Raw genomic sequence first — 10,587 nt, forward strand, 5'->3', positions numbered from 1 at the left:
ATTCTAGGCATGCAAACAAACTTATCTATTTTCTATCCTTAATTCTAGGCATGTAAACAAACTTATCTAGTTTCTATCCTATCCACTATAGCCGACGGTTGTTGCCTCCTAGGCGCGCTCACGTGCACACCGCACATCTCGAGCGCATCTTTGCCTGATGAAAGTCGCATAGAGGGGGGTGAATAGGAGAAACCTGAAATTTATAAACTTAAACAAACACTAGGGTCAGGGTTAGCGTTAGAATTAAATCCGAGTGCGGAAGATTGTTTCTCTTGCCACGAGTTGCTCAAATGATGCGGATGACATTTGGGAGCAAACTCAAATCAATATTGGCAAGGAAACTTTAGAGAGAGGAAAGAGAGTATACAAATCAAATGCAAATCAACACAAGTGGACACGATGATTTGTTTTACCGAGATTCGGTTCCAAAGAACCTAGTCCCGTTGAGGAGGCCATAAAGGCCGGGTCTATTTCAACCCTTTCCCTCTCTCTCAAACGGTCACTTAGACCGAGTGAGCCTTCACCTTAATCAAATGGGTCACTAAGACCCCGCAAGGACACCACATACTTAGGTGTCTCTTGCTTAGCTTTACAAAGCACTTAAGAATTAGAATGGGAAGGAAGAAGGCAATCCAAGCAAGAAGAGCGCAAGTGAACACAAAAAAACTCTCTCTCTCAAGTCACTAAATGGTTGAGTTGATTTGGGGGCTTGGAGAGGGTTTGATCTTTGAAATTGTGTCTTGAAGTGTAGTCTTTTGCTCTTGTATTGAATGTTGAATTCAGAACACTTGGATGCCAATGAATGAGGTGGTTGGGGGTATTTATAGCCCCCAACCACTTCCTAGTCGTTGGCAAAGTCTACTGGCGATGGGCACACCCACCGGACAGTTCGGTGGCGCACCGGACAGTCACTGTTCACTATCCGGTGCGCGCCACATCAGCGCGCCTGTTGGTCACTTGTTCTCAAATACTATAAATTAAGAACAAGGCAACACAATTGTTAATGGTTAAATACCTTTGTCCTTCGAAGCATTATTTCCTTTTGGATATAATGATCTTCAGACGAAGGTCATGAAGGACATACCTTCATCATTTCAGCATATAAGTATAAATATAAATAAGAATGCGAAAGAACATTAAAGAGTGTAGATAATGATTAGATCCTCGCAATTTATTTATATTTATATCCATAGATAAGTAGTATTAATTATATTTATAGTACAATTGTACCTTCGGTTTGCTAGAAGGTGAGAATGCAGAGATGACGCGAGAGAGAGATTACAATCCAGCGTGAACAGTACGGGGGTACTGTTCATCTATTTATAGGTGCGGGACGCAGCCCAGACACAATTACATTCATATCCCTGACATTTACTTGCAATCATAATACGAATAATCAAGGATTAAACAGTCTTTTTCCCTTGAGTCGGTGACGACCTTCGGCTTCGTCATAATACTAAGCCGAAGCTTCTTCAGCCATGGCTTCGGCTTCCATCTGTATAATCATGTCGCGTATGCCTTTGTATTATCTTGCCGAAGGTGTTTCTGCCTTGAGGACCTTCGGCGGGGAAGAAGACCCCCAACAGTAGCCCTTTCGCGGTGCTAGATCGTTTTTCGTAACGAGCTCGATCTACGAAAAACACGAAGGCTTCGGAATATCGAAGGTTCGAAAAACACCTTCCCTGAGCTCGTTGCCGGGAAATGATTAAAATATTCCGATCGTCGGATGGTCCACCTCTCAGCCAGTGTAAGCGGTATGGCGGTTCGCCTTCTCCCCTGCAACACTATATAAACAGACGGGCTGGTGAGGAGTTACCACTGCATTCATTGCTATCGCGCCATTGTGCTGTTAAAATTTTAATCATAGCTGAAGCTTCTTGCGTTGCATTTTTAAGCAAGCGCTTTGTCACCTGAGATCAGCTTCGGCTTAAAGAACTTGAACACACAAATGGCTAGGGTAAGATCCACTGCTAGGGTGTCTCATGAAGGAGAGGAGACCGAAATTGCTGAAACAGCACCAATATCAGAAGTGATGAAGCGATCGGGTCTGGTTGTGTCAGAGGAAATCACTGACGAAGGTGTCTCCAATGCCGAAGCCGGACAGATTGTAGCTGGAGGCGAAAGTGACAATGAAAGTGAAGAAGATAACAATATTCTGAGCCCAACAAAGCCTAGCCACTTCGAATTTGGGAAATCTACTGTAACAAAGGATGACATGGTTATGATGAGAAAACTTGGCTATTTCGGGGAGGCTGAGAGCAATCTTGTCCGGTTTGCTGGGGAGGAAATAGTTCCGGAGCCAAGAGAGGACGAAGTTGTCGTTTTCAAGAGCTTCTTCAGAGCAGGACTTCGGTTCCCCTTAAATGACATGATAGGAGAAGTTATAAAGAACTTTGAGATATACCTTCATCAATTGACACCCAATGCCATTGTTAGGCTCAGTGTTTTTATATGGGCTCTCCGAAGCCTGGGTATGAGCGCCAATGCAGAAGCTTTTTGCTGAGTGCATGAACTGCACTATCAGACGAAGGCCAGAGTGGATGGTCTTCATAAAAACTTTGGCTGCTACAACTTTGCATATAGAAAAGATACAAAGGCTCCAGTAATTGGCTATCGCACTAAATGTCCAACCGGGTGGACAAATGAATGGTTTTATGTGAAAGCGGACGAGAAGAAGAGGGAGAAGTTGATGACTATGGTCATGAGGCCCATGAAATTAAGCTTCGGAATGACCGGACCCTTGTGCCATATGCAACTTGGCTCCCCATGCCAGCTAGCCGAAGTTGAATTTAGAGTGGTAGCTGCTGAAATTAGTACTAGGGACCTAGTACAAGAATATTTGGCCAACAAAACATTTCCAACTTCCAGCGGTTGGGGGATGCCGAAGAAAAAAAAGGGGGGAAAAGTATGAGCTTGTACGGCTCCCCTGTTGCTTTAAATTTGAGAAACAATTCAAGAAACCTTGCAACGAATGGCTGGAGATGATTGAGACCATGTGCAACGAGATACTTGGTAATTATACCAAGAAAGAAGATCAATTGATGACTACCGCCTTCGGCACTTGGCCAAAACGAAGGCTGAACCGTGTTATGGATGACTTAAACTTCGATTACCCTCACTATGAGAAGCTCGACGAAGGGGCCGAAGGGATACAAAGAAAATGAATAGTCAACATTCTAAATAGGCAAGCTTCCCGACTGATAAAGGAAGATGAAAAAGCTTTGAAGAAAACAAGAACAACACAAGAGACAAAGGCGGCAATTTCTAAGAAGTGAAAGCTTAGCATAGTGCCTTCTTCTAAGCCGAAGGCAGGAGAAGAAGCTCCTTCGATGCCCTCTGTTGTCGAAGTAGCAAAAGTTCTGAAGGTAATGACTGACTCCCCGCCCTTCAAGCTGCTAAGTCCACTGGGATCAGAACTGACAAAATTTTTACAGAAGAAAGGACACCCTTCGGCTGTAGAGGAGAAAGTAAAAGAACAAAAGAAACGAAGAATAGTAAATGTGATGCAAGCCATTGAACGAACAACGCCTTTGGCTTCGGTGGCTAAGACCGTGGCTGCTGCGGGTGTCAAAGCTAAGGACGCCGATGAAGCTGAAGCTACAATGTCAGATATTAACATGCTTATATCAGATGTAATTAAAGATGTGATTGTAGAGGAGGACATGACCACAGCGCCAGGTAAAGAAAGGGAGATTGATACCGATCCTTCGGGTGGAAAAGATTTCAACCTTCGGCACCTGGCGGTCAGGAGCTTTCTGAAGAAGAGAAGACGGAGTTAAAAGAATTTGCTATGTCGTGCGGATACCAACCGGGGTCTTTGCTCTTCGGCGGGGTTGATGAAGATATCTTAGGATGTATTCGCAACCACACCGAGGCGAAGATAGTCGGCACTTTATCGAAGAGTGTTGGCTTTCCGAAGTTAGAGACTGATATCAGCTGCTACCGACGACAACATATTGTCGGTAGCTTATTTTATTCCAACTTCAAGGTGAGACCTTTGGCTAGGTTATTATTATTATCTTCATGGTGAATTGACTATTCTGACTACGACTTGTTGTTGCAGAGCATGCTGCTAAGCAAAGCGTTGAAAATGCAGCAAGATAACAAAGATAGGAAAAACGAGATTATAATTAAAGGCTTGGAGAATATGATAAAAGATCTTGAAGCTTCTCTAGAGAAGAAATATTTCCTGCTACAAGCCGTCGAAGGCTCCCTCGAGGAAGCACAATCTCAAAACACTAAATTAAGCGAGGAACTTGACAATGCTCGAACAATTTTGAACAAGAAATTAGAGCGCTTCGACCAAGAAACAAAAGAACTTCAAGCAAAGGCTGAAGCTGAAGCTGAGAAAAATACGAAGCTAAATGAGTCTATGAAGGACCTTCAGAACAAGTGCACGCACATCGCCACCCGCTGTGTAAACCGACTGAACGGAATATTCAACTCGGTTGGGGCTACCTCTGATGAAATTGTCCCTTTGACTGAAGATATCCCCAAGGCCTTCGAGCATATTGAAAACGAAGTTGAAGCTCTCGATGAAGTTATAACTGGGCACGAGGATTTATGTGCTCTGTTAGCTTCTCGTGGCACAACTGCTGCGTTTTTGAAGGCCGGATGCACTCATGCCAAGACGGTTAACAAACCAACGTTCAGCCTTTCAACGTCAGACTTAGTTGATATTCCCGCTGAAGCCCAAAGCATCGGAAACAGATTTATTAGACAAATTTGGGCAAAGGGCGGGCGTGAGTTAGCTGGAGACGAAGCTCAGAAACTGCTCAACTCAGTATGAAACTTTTATCTTTGCCTTTTACCTTAGTTTACCTTTATTAGATTGTCGGCCGCCTTATACCTTTATCTGTTTGCAGGATGGTGGTGCCGAAGACCGTTAGACTGAAGCATGCTCCGAAGGTCCTGAAGATTTTAGGATTCCCGTCTTGCATTTATCTGTAGAAAAACTTAGAGACTCTTGTTTAGCGAAAGATTGTAATCGACATTTGAGCAGAATATTATACATATTTATCCATACCTTGTAATATAATCTTACCTCTTCGTCTGTGTATGAATTGTTTTGTTGTGGACGAAACCAACAGTTACAATTTTTTGAGCCGAAGGCAAAAAACACCTTCCCTTCTTTTCGTTCACATCGAAGCATTTTTCATTAAAGACAAAGCGCATCCATACACCATGAAGTTTTATCTGAGACGAAGCATCTTCGTATTCAACGAAGCATTTTGTCATCATAGACAAGCATCTTTTTTCTTTCCTGTTGGCGCATGTGCTTCATGTCATGATGATAATGATGATCCTACGAATGTCTAATGAATGCTTGTATGAATACAAAAATGATGTGATGAGACATGCAAATGTATGTCACAAACACACAAAAAACCACACCCAGACTCTGCATCCCCTTAGGAACGACTTAAATTGGAGTCTCTTCACCCTTTACTTAGGTGGTATTCTAGCTCTGCATCCCCTTAGGAACGACTTTGGAGCTTCTTCACCTTTGACTTAGGTGGAATTTAAGCTCTGCATCCTAGGAACGACTTTGGAGCTTCTTAACCTTTTATTTAGGTGGTATCTTGGCTTTGCATTCCCTTAGGAACGACTTTTGAGCTTCGTAACTTACTCTGCGCTCCCTTAGGAACGACTTTTGAGCTTCGGAACTTACTTTGCACTCCCTTTGGAACGGCTTTGTAGCTTCTTCACCTTTGACTTAGGTGACTTTTTAGCTCTACATCCCCTAGCTTAGGGACGACTTTTGAGCTTTTCCCTATCCTTTTGCACTCGATGGTGCGGATTATGTTGTTATATGTTACATTCTTGGGGGAATTTGGCCCTTGTATTGCATAGGGCTAAACAAGAAAAATTGAAAATTACAACCTATGGCCCCATTAAAAACCTTTCTCCCCTCTTGAAAGGAAAAGGGTGCCATAGGAAAAAATAAGAAAATTACATCAATTACACATAATATCGTCGAAGCTCATCCGCATTCCAAGACTTGGGTATGTCGCTACCGTTCATATCCTTCAGTCTGTAAGAACCAGGTCTTGACGAAGATACCACCAAGAAAGGGCCTTCCCATTTGAGTTGAAGCTTCCCTACTGTATCGGGGTTAGCCACCCTTCGAAGAACTAAATGACATGGCTTGATGTTTTTCAATTTAACTTTTCTGTCACGCCATTTTATTGTTTCGGCCTGGTATTTGTTGATGTGCTCTATGGCTTGAAGTCTGGTCCCTTCTATGGTATCTTTTGTTACTTGACAGTCAGTTTCATCTTCTATCGAAGCTAAGGTTCTTATTGAAGCCGTTCTTGCTTCTTCCAGTGTTATTGCTTCGTTACCGAACAGAAGCTTGAACGGAGTAAACCCTGTTGACCTTGATACAACAGTGTTGGTTCCATACCACTTTTATTAATTCATCTGGTCACTTTCCCTTGGGCTGATTGAAGATTGACTTCATTATTCCTGTTATTATAATTCCATTTGTCCTTTCTACCAATCCATTTGACTCCGGATGCCTCAATGATGCGAAGTGAATTTTTGTACCAATTTGGCTACAAAAGGTTTTGAAAGTTTTGGCATCGAACTGAGTTCCATTATCAACGGTGATAGCCTTTGGCACGCCAAAGCGACAAAAGATGTTTTGCCAGAAGAATTTCTGTACTGTGGCCGAAGTTATTGTAGCCAGAGGCTTTGCTTCAATCCACTTAGAAAAATATTCCACTGCCACCACAACATATTTCAAGTTTCCTTATGCTGATGGGAGTGGTCCTAACAGATCCAACCCCCATCTTTGCAGTGGCCAAGTTGGTTGTATTAGTTGGGTCAGAGACGAAGGTTGCTTCTGGTCTCTAGCGCATCTTTGGAAATTTTCACATTTTTGAACTAATTCTGCTGCATCCAAAGCTGCCTTTGGCCAGTAAAAACCTTGTGTGAAAACTTTCCCTAGCAGAGGTCTAGACCCAATGTGGGCTCCTCATATCCGTGCATGTATCTCCTTCATTAATTCTTGTCCTTCGGTTCTGGACAAGCATTTGAGCAATGGAGAGCAAACTTCATGCTTGTACAATTCCCCTTCTATTATTACATATGGCCTTGTCCTTTCTTCCATTCTTTTGTTATAAGCTTCATCATCTGAAAACAGTTGCCCTGGAGGAAGGATACAATTTCAGTCCTCCAATCTTCACTATGTACAGGTGAAATTGTGAGCACTGCTCTTTCCATGAGCTCGATCGAAGGTGCTTTTATTGTTTCAAAAAATACTTCCGAAGGTAAAGGGAGCCCATGTGCCGCTGACTTAGCTAATAAGTCTGCATGCTCATTCTCTCCCCTTGGGATAATTTTTACAGAAAAACCTTCAAAAGAGGCTTCCAACCTTCGGACTGCATCTAAATACTTTTCAAGCTTCAGGTCTCTTGCCTTACTGCTTTTGTCCACATGGCCTGAGATAACTTGCGAATCAATCTTGAGGATTGCCCTTCTTATTCCCATTGCCTTTAGCTTCCGAAGCCCCAAGAGGAGAGCTTCATACTCGACAATATTATTTGTACAGCTGAAGTCCAAATTTATTGCATAACATGTTCTGACTTTAGAAGGTCCAACTAGGACAGCAGCTACCCCTGCACCGAAGGTCCTTAAGACCCATCGCAAAATACCATCCAAGCTTTGGCATCTTTTATTGTTTCTTCATCCTGAGCCCCTGGCGTCCAATTAGCAATGAAGTCTGTTAACGCCTGAGATTGTATTGAAGATCTATGCACATAATTAGAAAACGAAGAAGTAAGTGTCGAAGAAGGAGAGACTGCACCACCAACTGAGACTCCACCTGCCGGGAATAGTTTTTATTTTGATATCTGTGGAATACATCCCGAAGCCCCTACAACACAAGGCAAGCCCCGGTGCATTTTACCTCTTCCTTGCTGTTTTAAACTCTTTATCACTTGAAATGATGCACTAGATGATAGGAGTTGGGTGATAAACAATTGTTGCATTCCTTCCTTGGAATTGATTACCCTTCCTTGATTACCTGTTTTGTTAAAAAGTTTTCTGATGATTAGTCTTGCTTTAGAAAAACAAAATGTTTTGTTTTAAACAAAAGATGATGCTTCAGATGGAATGGGATGTTTTCAAAAAAATTTGATGGCGGATCCATCATGGCCATGATGGGTTCAACATCGGAAAAGATGTACCTCTGCCAGGTACCAAATTTTGGGATTTCAAAAAGATAAAGATGAGACCGGGCGGGTGACTTGCACGAGAAGGAAGTCTCGGTGTAGTGTCTCCGTCTGAGTCGATTAAGGACCGTACCGATGTTGGCTTGATGATCGAGGACCTTTTAACTGGCCACATGCCTCGTCATGGGTAAGCTTTGCCTCGGGCAGACCAATACCAAAAAGGCCAACACGCAATGGGAGTGGAGAGATGGCGAGAGTAGCGTGTACCCTCCGTGGCAAGAGGCTGGACGGTGGTGTATCTGTGCTCTCGGTTGGCGTGAACCCGGTCTGGTCTTGAGAAACCCGGTGGTCAGTTAACATATGCAAGGGTTAAGTGCTACATATGTCTTGTGGTTGGAGATCCCCAGCTGGGTATTAATCGATTTGGATCGACGTTACTTCTTGGACATGAAGACTTGGTCACTGACTTACATGTAGCATTCCAGTGAACTTAAAGGGTGATAAAAGATGGCTAGCATAGGCCAAGTGCTTGAACTAAGGTAGAAAGAACTCTAGATGCAAGTAACTTTACTTAACCTGACAAGTAAAATTGAAATTTTTAAAGATCCACTTATTGTAAGCATTTTTGCAAGCAGAGTCTTTGATCCTTGAATAAGCCTTACCTTGACTCCCTCAAGCCAGCATATCCTTGAGAGTCTTTTTCTTTTGTTGGGTAAGACTTCCGAAAGTACACTCCGTACTCAGGGTTTTCGAACCCATGTTGTTGTAGGTGAGGAAACAATAGAGTTTTGTTGTTTCCGTTCAAAGGTGGTACCCAAGGAAGAGCCCCAGTAGTGAAGTTGGTCACGGGAGGATGTTTGCCTCCCACCTTGAAAACAATAAACTTTTGTGCGAAGGGTGTTTTGCCTCCCTGGGTTGTAATAATACTTTATGCACTCTTAATACCCTAGTATTGTAATAATAATACTCTCTCTCTCTATTTTTATGTAAATTAAGTTATTGTAATATGCTTCTGTTTATCCTTTCCTCCGATGTGATGTAATATCTGCATGACGGGTGAAGCGCTCTTGGGCGAAATGATGAGGATACAGTTACCGAACTTGTCGAGTGATTATGTGCATCTATAGGGTTGTCCAAGCTCCTTAGGACAAGGACAACTGTAGGTGGGCCTAATACCTTGGGAGGTTCCGTCACAACTGGTATCGGAGAGAAGCCCATCTCTTCAGATATTACGTAATACTTCAAAAGAATTTTCAAACACTTACCTAGAAATATTCTTTCATTCTTACCTTACCACTTTCTGGTAGTTCCTTATCTTGTACAGTTGGGTAATAGGGTGCAATATATAGGAGGATGGGGATCAACGAAAGTTGATTCCATAATTATCAGGTTATGCATGCATCATGTTTAAGAATATACTAATAAATCTTCCCCTCTTATGTAGATATGGCGCGTACAAGGAAAACAACGCGCAAATCTACTGGACCTTTTGGCGTGCCATGACATCAGCTAGCTTCCCGACATGAAGAAAGTAGTAGTGGCAGCAATGACCCAATTGGAGACCTGGAAGCCAGGGTGGTGTTGGAACTTGCTCTCAGTTGCAAGGGGATCCAACAAGGGTGAACAGTGACGTTAATAGGGTTCTCGCGCAAGATGGCAATAGCTCTGTTCATCTCGCCTCTCACGGGCACTGTGCGGGGGTATTTATAGGTATCTGAGCGCCCAGCGTCTTGTGTTAAGGACGCATGTGCCCTCAGACACCTAAGTTATCCCCAGAATATTCCCATAAAGCAGGGTTACAGACTGTAATTACAGGGATGCCTTTACAAATTAGGCCCGTAACACGCTGCGGCCACGCAGGGCCCGTTACAATGGGTCGGATCACACGTGGGCCTCCGAGCTGGACGGGGTCGCACGGTGGGATGACCTCGTCGCAGGCCTTCGTCTGATGTCGTATGGGGCGAAGGGTGTCCCTGCCCGTTTTATCTCTGTTGGACCAACGACTGCAGCGAAGGGTGGCGTCTTTGCCTTCGCCCCAACAGGTGGAACAACTTCGGTCAGAGCTACGTCACAGGAATAGGGCACCGGAGCAGGACAGTCACCATATAGCGAAATTGTCAGCCGAAGTCAGCCGCTTACAGTACGAGATTTCAGAACGGGATTCGATCATTGATTGGGCCGTCAACTCACGTTCTATCGCTTGGGAAGCTCTAGCTCGTGTGGCAGAGCTTAGTGCGTCCCTCAAAAGTCTGCAAGTATACTGTAATACTTTACATGAAGAAGTACATGTATTGTATGCTCGACTGCACTCAGACGTGCCTTCAGATGTTGCTGCAATGGGAGCCGGACCATCGGGAACAGCGAATGAAGGACCTGATGAGGAGTTGGACCTTTTTAGGCCCCCTCCTTC

Source organism: Zea mays, chromosome 4, assembly GCF_902167145.1.
Source record: "Zea mays cultivar B73 chromosome 4, Zm-B73-REFERENCE-NAM-5.0, whole genome shotgun sequence".
NCBI classification, from domain to species: Eukaryota; Viridiplantae; Streptophyta; class Magnoliopsida; order Poales; family Poaceae; genus Zea; species Zea mays.